The 11486-nt window shown below is 40.2% G+C and overlaps 1 long non-coding RNA gene across 1 annotated transcript in view; it reads right to left on the minus strand.

Moving 5' to 3' along the window:
- Positions 1–11486, minus strand: part of LOC102164357 — a 194962-nt gene that overhangs the window by 100308 nt on the left and 83168 nt on the right. The gene's annotated exons all lie outside the window — the stretch shown is intronic.

The following is an 11486-nucleotide window of genomic DNA, read 5'->3' on the forward strand; positions in this document are numbered from 1 at the left end:
GAGACACGTGCACCCGCATGTTCATTGCAGCACTATTCACAATAGCCAGGACATGGAAACAACTCAAATGTCCATCGACAGAGGATTGGATTCGGAAGATGTGTTATCTATACACAATGGAATACTACTCAGCCATAAAAAAAAGAATGACATAATGCCATTTGCAGCAACATGGATGGAACTAGAGAATCTCATACTGAGTGAAATGAGCCAGAAAGACAAAGACAAATACCATATGATATCACTTATAACTGGAATCTAATATCCAGCACAAATGAACATCTCCTCAGAAAAGAAAATCATGGACTTGAGAAAAAACTTGTGGCTGCCCAACGGGAGAGGGAAGGAGTAGGAGGGATTGGGAGCTTGGGGTTATCAGATACAATTTAGGATAGATTTACAAGGAGATCCTGCTGAGTAGCATTGAGAACTATGTCTAGATACTCATATTGCAACAGAACAAAGGGTGGGGGAAAATGTATACATGTAAGAATAACTTGATCCCCATGCTGTACAGCGGGAAAAAATTAAAAAAATAAAATAAATAAAAATAAATTAATTCATACTCTTCCCTTTATTAGAGGTATGACCTTGAACTAGCCATTTGACCTGAATTTCAGTTCTGTCAATTGAAAAGTGAAAGTAATAATTACACTCAACTCTTAGTTTTGTTGTTAAGATTATATGAGAAAATGAAGGTGGAAGTACAGGTTAAGTAAGTTACTCAAAAAGAAATAAGGCATGGTGGCTAAGCGATTGGCCTCTGGCTCATTCTATGAGATTCAAATCCCAGCTCTACCACTTGGCAGCATCACCTTAGGCAAATTACTTAAGTTCTTGGAAAAGTAGAGATGATAATGAGGCTGTTGTGATAACCCAGGCAGTGTCTTAGGATGGTACCTGGCATATAGCATTATGTGAATAATTTTTATTAGAATTATTATTAATAGGGGTGAAAGTAGTTAATTTCTTGAGCATGCTACATAGTTTTACTACCACATGTTTAGAGGGGAACAGAGACCTGCTATAGAAGAAAAAAATATATATATATACATATACATATAGTCTTTTTGCCTTTGCTAGGGCCACTCCCGTGGCATATGGAGGTTCCCAGGCTAGGGGTCTAATTGGAGCTGTAGCCCTCGGCCTATGCCAGAGCCACAGCAACACGGGATCTGAGCCACGTCTGCAACCTACACCACAGCTCATGGCAATGCCAAATCCTTAACCCACTGAGCAAGGCCAGGGATTGAACCCGCAACCTCACGGTTCCCAGTCAGATTTGTTAACCACTGAGCCACGACGAGAACTCCAAAAATATATATATATATTTTATTAAATAGTCGACATTATTATTTTTAAAGGAGTGCCTCTCATGTTTCTCCTTTAATTTTACTCAATTTCAATTAACTGCTCTTTGTCATATCATACCATTGTCCCCACACCCTACCTCATCTCTTTTCTCTGCCAATTTAACTCCTAACCCTTCTACCAAGATCATCAGAAATCCCATTCCTCTCATAACATCTCTGTGTATAAAAGCATGTGTAAATACCCAAGTAATCTTAATGTTTTATACAGTCCACAAAAGACTTTCCCATGCAAATGTGATGCTCCTGACAGACTATGGGGTAGATACTGTCAGGACTTCCATTTTACTCATAAAAAAAGTTGTCTTTGTGCAGCTGAGCAACTAGCCCCAAGACATAAAGTTAAATTGACTACAGTTTTGTATTTCAGGGAAAGTATTTTTTTCTCTTACCTTTTGATGCTCTTCACTCATTTCTTCCACCCTAACCCCCTACCCCACCACCCCCGGCAGCCAACAATCTTTTCTCTGCATCTATGAGCTTGGTTTTTATTTTTCGGTTGTTTGTTTAGATTCCATATATGAGAGAGAACATATGGAATTTTCCTTTCTCTGACTTACTTCACTTAGCATAATGCTCTCAAAGTCCATCCATATTATCACAAATGGCAATATTTCATTCTGAAAAATGTCCTATTGTATAAATACACCAAAATCTCTTTATCTATTTATCCATGGATGGACACTTAGGTTGTTTCCATATCTTGACTACTGTAAATAATCCTGCAAAGAAACATGGGAGTGCATATATCTTTTCAAATTGGTGTGTTCATTTTCTTCATATAAATACCTACAAGGAGAATTGCTGAATGATATGGTAGCTCCATTTTTAACTTTTTGAGGAACTTCTGTATTGTTTTCCATAATGGATGCACCAATCTACATTCCCACCAACAGTGTACAAGTGTTCTGTTTTTGCCACATCCTCACCGACACTTGTTTTTTCTTCTTGAAAAAAGCTGTTTTAACAGGTGTGATGTAATATCTCATTGTGGTTTTGATGTGCAGCTCCCCAAAGATTAATGATGTTGAGCATCTTTTCATGTACCTGTTGGCCATCTGTATGTCCTCTTTGGAAAAATACTTACTTAGTTCTTCTACTCATTTTTTAATCAGATTGTCTTTGCTGTTGAGTTTTATGAGTTCTTTATACACTTTTAATATATTTTATTGAAGTATATTTGACTTACAATATTACATTTGTTTCAGGTGTACAACATAATGATTTAGATATTTCTATGTATTATGAAATCATCATTATGAGTCATTATCATCTGACACATACAAAATGTTATGATATTATTCACTATACTCCCTATGCTGTGTATTACATCCCTGGAACTTAGTTATTTTATAACGAGAGTAGCTACCTCTTAATTCTCTTCCCTTATTTCACTTATTTCCACAATCCCTCCACTCTGGTTTATTCAATGTATCTATGAATCTGTTCTGCTTTTGTTTTTTATTTTTTAGATTCTTCTTACAAGTGAAATCTACAGTATTTGTCCTTTTCTGTCTGACTTATTTCACTTATCAAAATACCCTCTAGGTCCATCCACAAATAACAAGACACTTAGGTTGCTTCCATATATATATATATATATGGCTATCAGCCCCTATCAGATATGATTTGCAAATATTTTCCCAATTCAGTAGACTGACTTTTTATTTTGTTGATGGATTTCTTTGCTGCGCATAAGCTTTTTAGTTTAATGTAGTCCTACTTGCTTTATTTTTGCTTTTGTTTCTTTTGTTTTTTGTGTCAGATTCAAAAAATCATGACCAAGACCTACGCAGAGATCACTGTCTATGTTTCTTCTAGGTGTTTTATGGTTTGCAATCTTATTTTCAAGTCTTTAATTGATTTTGAACTAATTTTTGTGTACAGGGTAAGAGAGGAGTCCAATTTCAATCTTTTGTATGTGGCCATCCAGTTTTCCCAATATAATGTGTTAAAGAGACTGCTCTTTCCTCGCTGTAAATTCTTGGCTCCTTTGTTGTAAATTAACTGATCATATATGCACATGCTTATTTCTGAGCTCTCTATTCTGTTCCATTAATCTATGGGTCTGTTTTTATGCCAATACTAAACTGTTCTAATTACCATAGCTTTGCAATATAGTTTGAAATCAGGGAATGTGATACCTCCAGTTTTGTTCTTCTTTCTCAAGATTGTTTTGGCTATTTGGGATCTTTTGTGGTTCCATACAAATTTTAGGATTATTTGTTCTATTTATGTGAAAAATGCCATTGGAATTTTGGGTAGTATAGACTTTTTTAAGGCCCTGTGGCATATTGGAAGTTCCCAGACTAGGAGCCGAGTCATAGCTGTAGTTGTTGGCCTATGCCACAGCCACAGCAACACCAGATTCGAGCCATATCTGTGACCTACACCAAAGCTCATGGCAATGCTGGATCCTTAACCCACTGAGTGAGGTGATGGATCAAACCCATATCCTCATGGATACTGGTCAGGCTCACAATCCACTGAACCACAATGGAAACTCAGTATAGACATTTTAACAATATTGATTCTTCTAACCTAGAAGTACAGAAATATCTTTCCATTTATTTTTATCATCTCCATTTCTTTTGTTAATGCCTTTTTGTTTTCAATATATAATCCTTTTGCTGCCTTGGTTAAATTTATTCCTATATATTTTATTTTTCTTGATTCAGCTATAAGTGGGATCATTTTCTTAATTTCCCTTTTGGATAGTTCATTAGGAGTGCATCAAAATGGAACACATTTGTTGTGTATTGATTTTGTATCCTACAACTTTACCGAATTTCTCTATTAGTTCTGACAGTTTTTTTGATGCAACATCAAAATTTTTCTTTGTATAATATTGTATCATCTGCAGATAGTGACAGTTTTACTTCCTCCATTCCAATTTGGATGCCTTTGATTTGTTTTCCTTGTCTAATTTCTCTGGTTACAATCCCAATGCTATGTTGAGTAGAAGAGGTGAGAGTGGTCATCCTTGTCTTTTTCCTGGTCTTAGAGGAAAGCATTCAGCATTATACAATTGTGTATGGTGTTGGTTATGGGCTCGTCATCTATAGCCTCTATTCTGTTGAGACATCTATCTTCTACTCTATATTTGTTGACTTTTTATGTTAAATGGATGTTGATTTGTCAAGTGCTTTTTCTGTGTCTATCAAGATGATCATATGACTTTTATCCCTCATTTTACTAATGTGGTGCGTAACATGGGATGATTTATGGATACTGAACTGTCCTTGCATCCCTGAAATAAATCTCACTTGATCATGGCATGTGATCTTTTCAATGTATTATTGAATTCAGTTTGCAAATATTTTGCTGAGGATTTCTACAATTATGATCATCGGGGATATTGGCCTAAAATTTTCTTTTCTTGTGATGTCTTCTTCCAGTTTTGATATCAAGGTAATGCTGGTCTCATAAAATTAGTTTGGAAGCATTTCTTCCTCTTCAATTTTTTGAAAGAGTTTGAGAAGGATTGGTATTAATTCTTCTTTAAATATTGAGTATAATTCACCAGTAAGGCTATTTGTTTCTTGGGAAGTTTTTATTATATTTGAATCTCCTTATGAGGTATTGGTCTGTTCAGATTTTCTATTTCATTATATTCAGTCTTGATAGCTTGAATGTTTCTAGGAATATATCCATTTCTTCTAGGTTGTCCAACTTGTTGGCATATAATTGTTCATTTTAATCTATGGTTTCTACTAAGTGGTCCAAGCTTAAAAGCTAATGCTTAGTAGAGGAGACATAAATATACAGTTATGACTCAGTGAGTGATAAGAATGGTTCATTTTGAAACCAATGAAAGACATCAATATGATTTTTTCCATACCATTTATTGAACACATATTTTGTTCCTAGCACCATGCTTAGAAAGGCAAAAATGAATGAGAAAAAGATTTCTGATTGTAATAAACTTATCCATAGGAGAAACAAACATGAAAACAGATAACTCCAACACAGCTACTAAAATCTATACAAAGGTTACAAATAAAGTGCTAAGAAAACATGCCAGCAAATGGTTTTCTATTACTTAGTGATACAATCATACTTGCAAATCATCACCTTTTTACTATAAGACACAAAGCAAGACTATCGAAGATCATTACCAATGAGTGAGACACAAACTTTTATGTAACTTATTTTCCAACTATCCAAACAAACTGTATGCCAACTGGGTTTGGGATGGGGGCTAACTAACTTTAAGGCCCTCAGGAAATAAACAAATGTCCCCTAAATACACATATAAGGCATTGATTGGCCAGGGATCCAGGAGTTTCAAGCTGTGATGACAAAGGCATAGACTCAGAATGGGCAAGTAAAGATGAGGAGAGAACCCAATGAAGGAACTAGAGTTTCCTGCATGGTTAACAAAAGAAAGAGATAATTACATCAGCCAGATAGTAAAGATTCTGGAAAAATTATGGTGGTAGTATGGTGATGACAAAATGTTTAAGAAATTAAAGACACCTCTAATTTCAAATATTATAAATCATTATTCCCAGAAGTATACAAACATGTGCCAAACCTATATATTACAATTTGGAGTTTGTAAAACATAGGAAAAAGATGGCATCTCAGGCTAGAAAATGATGTCCAAGGGGAGGTAGGAGTAAAGGCTAAATCAGGCTAGTGGCTGGGAGAAAGTGCCATGTAGGTACTGGGTTCAATCCAAAATTAGAAAAGACAGCACCCAGCCCAGGCAGCAACAGATGATCCTTCCAAGCTGATGAGAACCCAGCCAAGGAAAGCCAGAGCCAAAGGGGTCTCTGTCTTTAGGCACCTGGTGCAGGACAACTTAGAGTACTTCTTTTCAGCAGTTTGCTTGCCAATGAACTCTGATGTTTACTGGGCATGCTGCATATGGTAGAGATTTTCTAAAAGAAACATGGTCTCCCAAACCCCTAAATACGATGTCAAATGACTAATCCAGGACAACTGCAAGGACCACTCCATTCAAGCAAGAATTTGGGACACAGAGGCCAGCATAAGCAACGTCCGCTGGGTAGGGGGCTGTGGATACCACAGGGTATAAGTCTCCTGGGCCATTCTTCGTGGTGCCTCAGAGCTCCCCCTGACCTCTGCCTTAGTACTTACAGCTTTCTGCCCTGAAAAGTCACCACACCTTACTCTCCCACCCAGATGATAAGCAGAAACAATATCATTTTCCTTCTCAGACTGCGTGGCATAGAAAGGACCCAAGGTAGACAGGAAAGAAGGGTATAGGATTCACCACTGGAAATACCATTTTGTGGGGATGCAGAGTGGCACAGTGGTTGATACTATGGTTTATGAAGCTGGGCTACCTGATTTCAAGTCCTCCTTCTTCTTAGAAGCTGTCTGAGCTTGGGCAAGTTGTTAGTCATCTTGTGCCTCAATTTTCCCATTTGACAATGGATAGTAATAATGCCTACCCCAGTGCTCTGGGAATTCAAGAAATATGAGCACTTACAGCACATACATACTCTGGTAGATCATACTATTATTTTCCGTGGCCTAATGAACAGGGCATGTTCATTGGCTTTGCTAACCTTCAGTTTTTTCATCTGAAAAATGAAGGCATAAGATGCAGTCTCACAGGATTGGGTATGAATTGGCTAATGGAAGTCAAAAAATATGTTGAACAGAAAATCTGACCCAAATGTTTGTGTTTGCTGTTATCATTGCACACAGTAGGCAGTGGAATCAATGACTGCTAAAATATGGAAACAAAACAGCCACAGAGAGGTTAGGCCAGACCCCCTTAAGACTCATCATCCTGAGCTCTTACACAGGAAAGTTATTTGCAAATGTGAACGCCAGACAAGTGTTCCTTGTTAGCCATGCACAGGCCCTGGAGACCAGCACTGCCTTGTGGTGAGATCAAGTGAAGGCACCAACTCTGCCAAGTGAGGCTCTACAGCCACCCCTCACATGTGCCTGGGAAGTTACTCCCCCCAACCCCACAGAGGTCTCCTGTGCTGCACGATGCCCCAATCTCACTTTGGCCACCTCCCCAAAGACCCGGGCCCCCTTCCAACAACCCTCCAGATTTTGCCCGGTCCCCGATGGCATGCAAGTACAGAGCTGGGCACGTTCCGCATTTCCTCCCACTGGATTCACCCCGATGGGGTGGTGCTGCCTGACTATCCCACACAGCATCTCTAGGAGAGTCAGAAAGGAATGTGCTGAACTCACCAGTGCCAGGGGAAGAACCAAAGCCAACATGGCCTGTCCTCCAAAGATGTTTAATACTCCCATCATCACCACAAGACAGACACAGAGCAGGCCCCAGGAAGAGCCTGTACCTTCCCCAGACCCAGGGAGGAGGTAGCCAGAAAACCATGTGGGGATGTGGGTTCTCCTGCAAAAGCAAGGCTACCGAAATCCAAGCCCTAGAAAATGCCTTCCAAATGGACACTTGACAGGTGAAGAGGAAGAGGGTTAGCGTCTGCCTCATTGTGCCTTGGTCACTTTAACCAAATGCTCCCGGACATTGATAAATCTATGGAGGTGAATGGCGTTCACGGTGCTATAGTCTCACTGTTAATCAAAAACATTTATTCACTCCCTTCCAACATGGAGTCCTTTAGCCCTTTTTATTTTTCATAAGAAGTTTATTTAATTCAGGTCCCTCATCATCATTCATCCATTTTTTTCATGCACTCACCAAGTCAACAAATACTTCAGTGCCTACTATGTGCCAGGCACCATGCTGGGAATGGAAGCTAAAGCAGTCATCAAAACCAGAGACAATTCTTGTTCTTGTTGTCCAGAACATGTATTAGCAACAGAGGCAATGTGCACGCCCCCCCTGGGGGGGAGGAGTGGTTCCCTGGTGGTGAAGGAAAATGTACTCATTCTACATATAAATCACAGACCTGCATATGGTACATGCAGTGTATGCAACTGTAGGTATGTGTACATATACCAACATACACACAGAGTTGGATTTGTTGCATTAGTTCTCTGCTGCCGCTGTAGCAAATTATCATAAGCTTAGTAGCTTAAGATAACACAAATTTATTATCTTCCATTCCTGGGAGTCGGAAGTTTGAAATGGGTCTCACTGGACTGAAAACAAGGTGTTGGCCTGGCTGCGTTCCTTCTCATGCTCCAGGGAAGAATCTGTTTCCTTGCCTTTTCCAGCTTCAAGAGGCTGCCCACATTCCCTGGCTCATGGCCGTCTTCCATTCTTGAAGCCAGCAACAGCAGTCAAGTCTTTCCTAACTGCATTTCCCTCACACTGACTCCCCCGCCTCCCTCTTCTACTTATCAAACCCTTGTGATTACACTGGGCTCACCACAATAATCCAAAATAATCTACCCAACTCAAGGTCATGGATGAGTAACGTTAATATCTTCTGCAGCCGTAATTCGCCCTTACCTTGTAATATGATGTATTCACAGGTTCCAGGATGTAGGATGTGGGTGTCTTGAGAGGAGGGGGGTGAAAGCACTATTCTGCTCACAACTGTCTATCTGTAGCATTAAAATTTCATGAGGAGAGGATTAGTAAAAACAGGTGTAAAAGGGCTCTTAAAAGGGCAATCATGAAACAAAGGTGGAGAAACTTCACCTACTGAGAAGACAACTGTGTCTCAACTGAATCTTTATGACTCAGGGCAAATCTGCTGGGGTTCAAATCCCATCTCACAGCAACTCCATGTGACTGTGATTAAGTCGCTTAAGCCCTCAAGAAGTATAGTAATAGGACACACTTTATTTATTTGTCTTTTGTCTTCTTAGGGCTTGCACCTCACCTCCAGCATATGGAGGTTCCCAGGTTAGGGGTTGAATCAGAGCTGTAGCTGCCGGTATATACCACAGTCACAGCAATGCCAGATCCAAACCATGCCTGGGACCTAAACCACAGTACACAGCTAAACACCAGATCCTTAACCCACTGAGCGAGGCCAGGGATTGAAGCTGTGTCCCCATGGATGTTAGATTTGTTTCCACTGAGCCATGACGGGAACTCCGGGTTAAGGATTTTTGCCTGTGTCCCAAGAGCAACAGGGGGCTGCAGACGTATATGGTGCGAGTGAAAGGATCAGGATCCACTGAATAGGAACAACAATGGATACAGAGGGACAGATCAGGAGGTGACAGGTATGGGACCAAGAGAGGGAAGGACGCAAAGAGAAGGGAGATACCTACAAACCAAGAGAATTGGTGGAGCACTGCAGAAAGGACTGGGCTGTGGAGGTAAATGCCTAGGGTCCCACGCCCCATGTAGGCATCCATCAATGTCCAGAGCCAGCCCTCAAGCCTGTGAGTATCCTGTACAGAGAAAAGGCCTGCCAGAGTGCCTGATCAGATGTGCAGCGACTTCTGCAGCACTCTGCACACCATTCTGTATCCTGGGTATAAAAGAACTTTAAATTGGATGCAGCTTTAACAAAAAGTGGTGCTGGCAATAGCTCTTCTTTTAAGACCTCTGTTTACTGTAGAGTGTTTTAGGCATGACGTTTTAATTTCCATTTTTTTAAAATATGTATTTTGTGAGAAATAAACAGAGATGACTTAACTGGAAATTGAACTGGGGTCTCCTGGCCCGTGGCCCACATTTCTACCCAGGGACCAACTGTCTGATGAAGTATAAATCCATCTACCCAAGCTGCTGTGTAACCAGCATGAGCTGTGTTTATGTTCCTCTTAAGAATGCATGCACTTCTTGGCCAGAAAGTCCACAGGCCAAGGCATTGATCTTTTAGACCTTGTGCTCCAAGGATGTCTAATTCAATTCGAGGTATAATCATTCAAGGCCAAATTGTAGCTGCATATATTGCCCCCAAAGTTCTCTGCATTTGCCTATTCTATATCCAGGATAGGACCACAGCTTACAAATCAACAAATTTGGGTTCCTAAAACCATCGGCTGTGGGAATATGGGAAAGGAATCCACTGGGAATGATGAAGTCTGGCAGAACCCAAATCATGGGGGAAATTAATAAGGATCAGAGTGGAACAGAGGAAAAGGAGGAATGTGCCTGTTTCTAGTTCAGAAACACTGAAGTCAAGAGACTTGAGTTTTACTCCCACCTCTGCCACCAATTACCTATGTAATCTTTGGTGACCTGGTTCCATTCAGTTCAAAAGTGAGCAAATGAATGAATGAATGAATGAAGCATGTCCATGAGCCAAATGCTGTGTTAGGCACCAGAAAGCCAGATACCTAAGGCACAGTATCTACGTGGGGGAATTTAAAAGTGACAGATGGTCACAAACACCTATATAGGAACATAATAGAATGTCACAGATGATAAGCATACAGAGCCCCAAAAGGCTGAGGGGGGAACGAATCCCAACCTGGATACAAGAAAGACTTCGTTGAGGCAAAGACAACAATGCAATATATTAATATTGCTTATATTAAATCATGAGCAAAAATTAGCTAGATGACTAGAGGTGGTTCGATCCCTGGCCTCGCTCAGTGAGTTAAGGATCCGGTGTTGCCATGAGCTGTGGTGTAGGTCACAGATGTGGCTCAGATCCCATGTTGCTGTAGCTGTGGCGTAGGCTGGTGGCTATAACTCTGATTAGACCCGTAGCCTGGGAACCTCCCTATGCCGCAGGTGCAGCCCTAGAAAAGGCAAAAAGACAAAAAGACCAAAAAAAAAAAAAAAAAAGGGCAATAGAAGCTGAACTGGGGCAGTGGTTGTGAGAAGAAAGAAGTGGTGAGAGCCTTGAGAGAGAGTCGGGCACCACATCAGGTGATACTTATTTTCACATTGAGATGAGAAGCCCTTTACCATTCTATACTCAATTTTTTTTAAACTATAAATTAGGAGTGACTCTAGGTGTCCCACAAGACAGATAACAGACCATGATTCTAATTACCAGAGATGCAGGTACACTGGCCTAAAGACAATACAAACTCACTAGGGAAAGAAAGAAACATCCTTATGGAAACAGGTCAAAAGAGGTGAGCCACTTCTAGTGAGAAAGACAAGGACTGGGCAGGGTTAAAACCGACGTCTGTAAAGTTGTGAAAAGCACAGCATATGGTAAAGATGGGCTCATTTACTGAAATTTAGGATTCTATGACAGAAAGCCTGAAAGGAGGAGGGGGGTTATTATATAAAAGAAAGCATTGCTTTATGCAACAGGTGCACTGCCAGGGTGC

This window comes from Sus scrofa, chromosome 4 (assembly GCF_000003025.6).
Source record: "Sus scrofa isolate TJ Tabasco breed Duroc chromosome 4, Sscrofa11.1, whole genome shotgun sequence".
NCBI lineage: Eukaryota > Metazoa > Chordata > Mammalia > Artiodactyla > Suidae > Sus > Sus scrofa.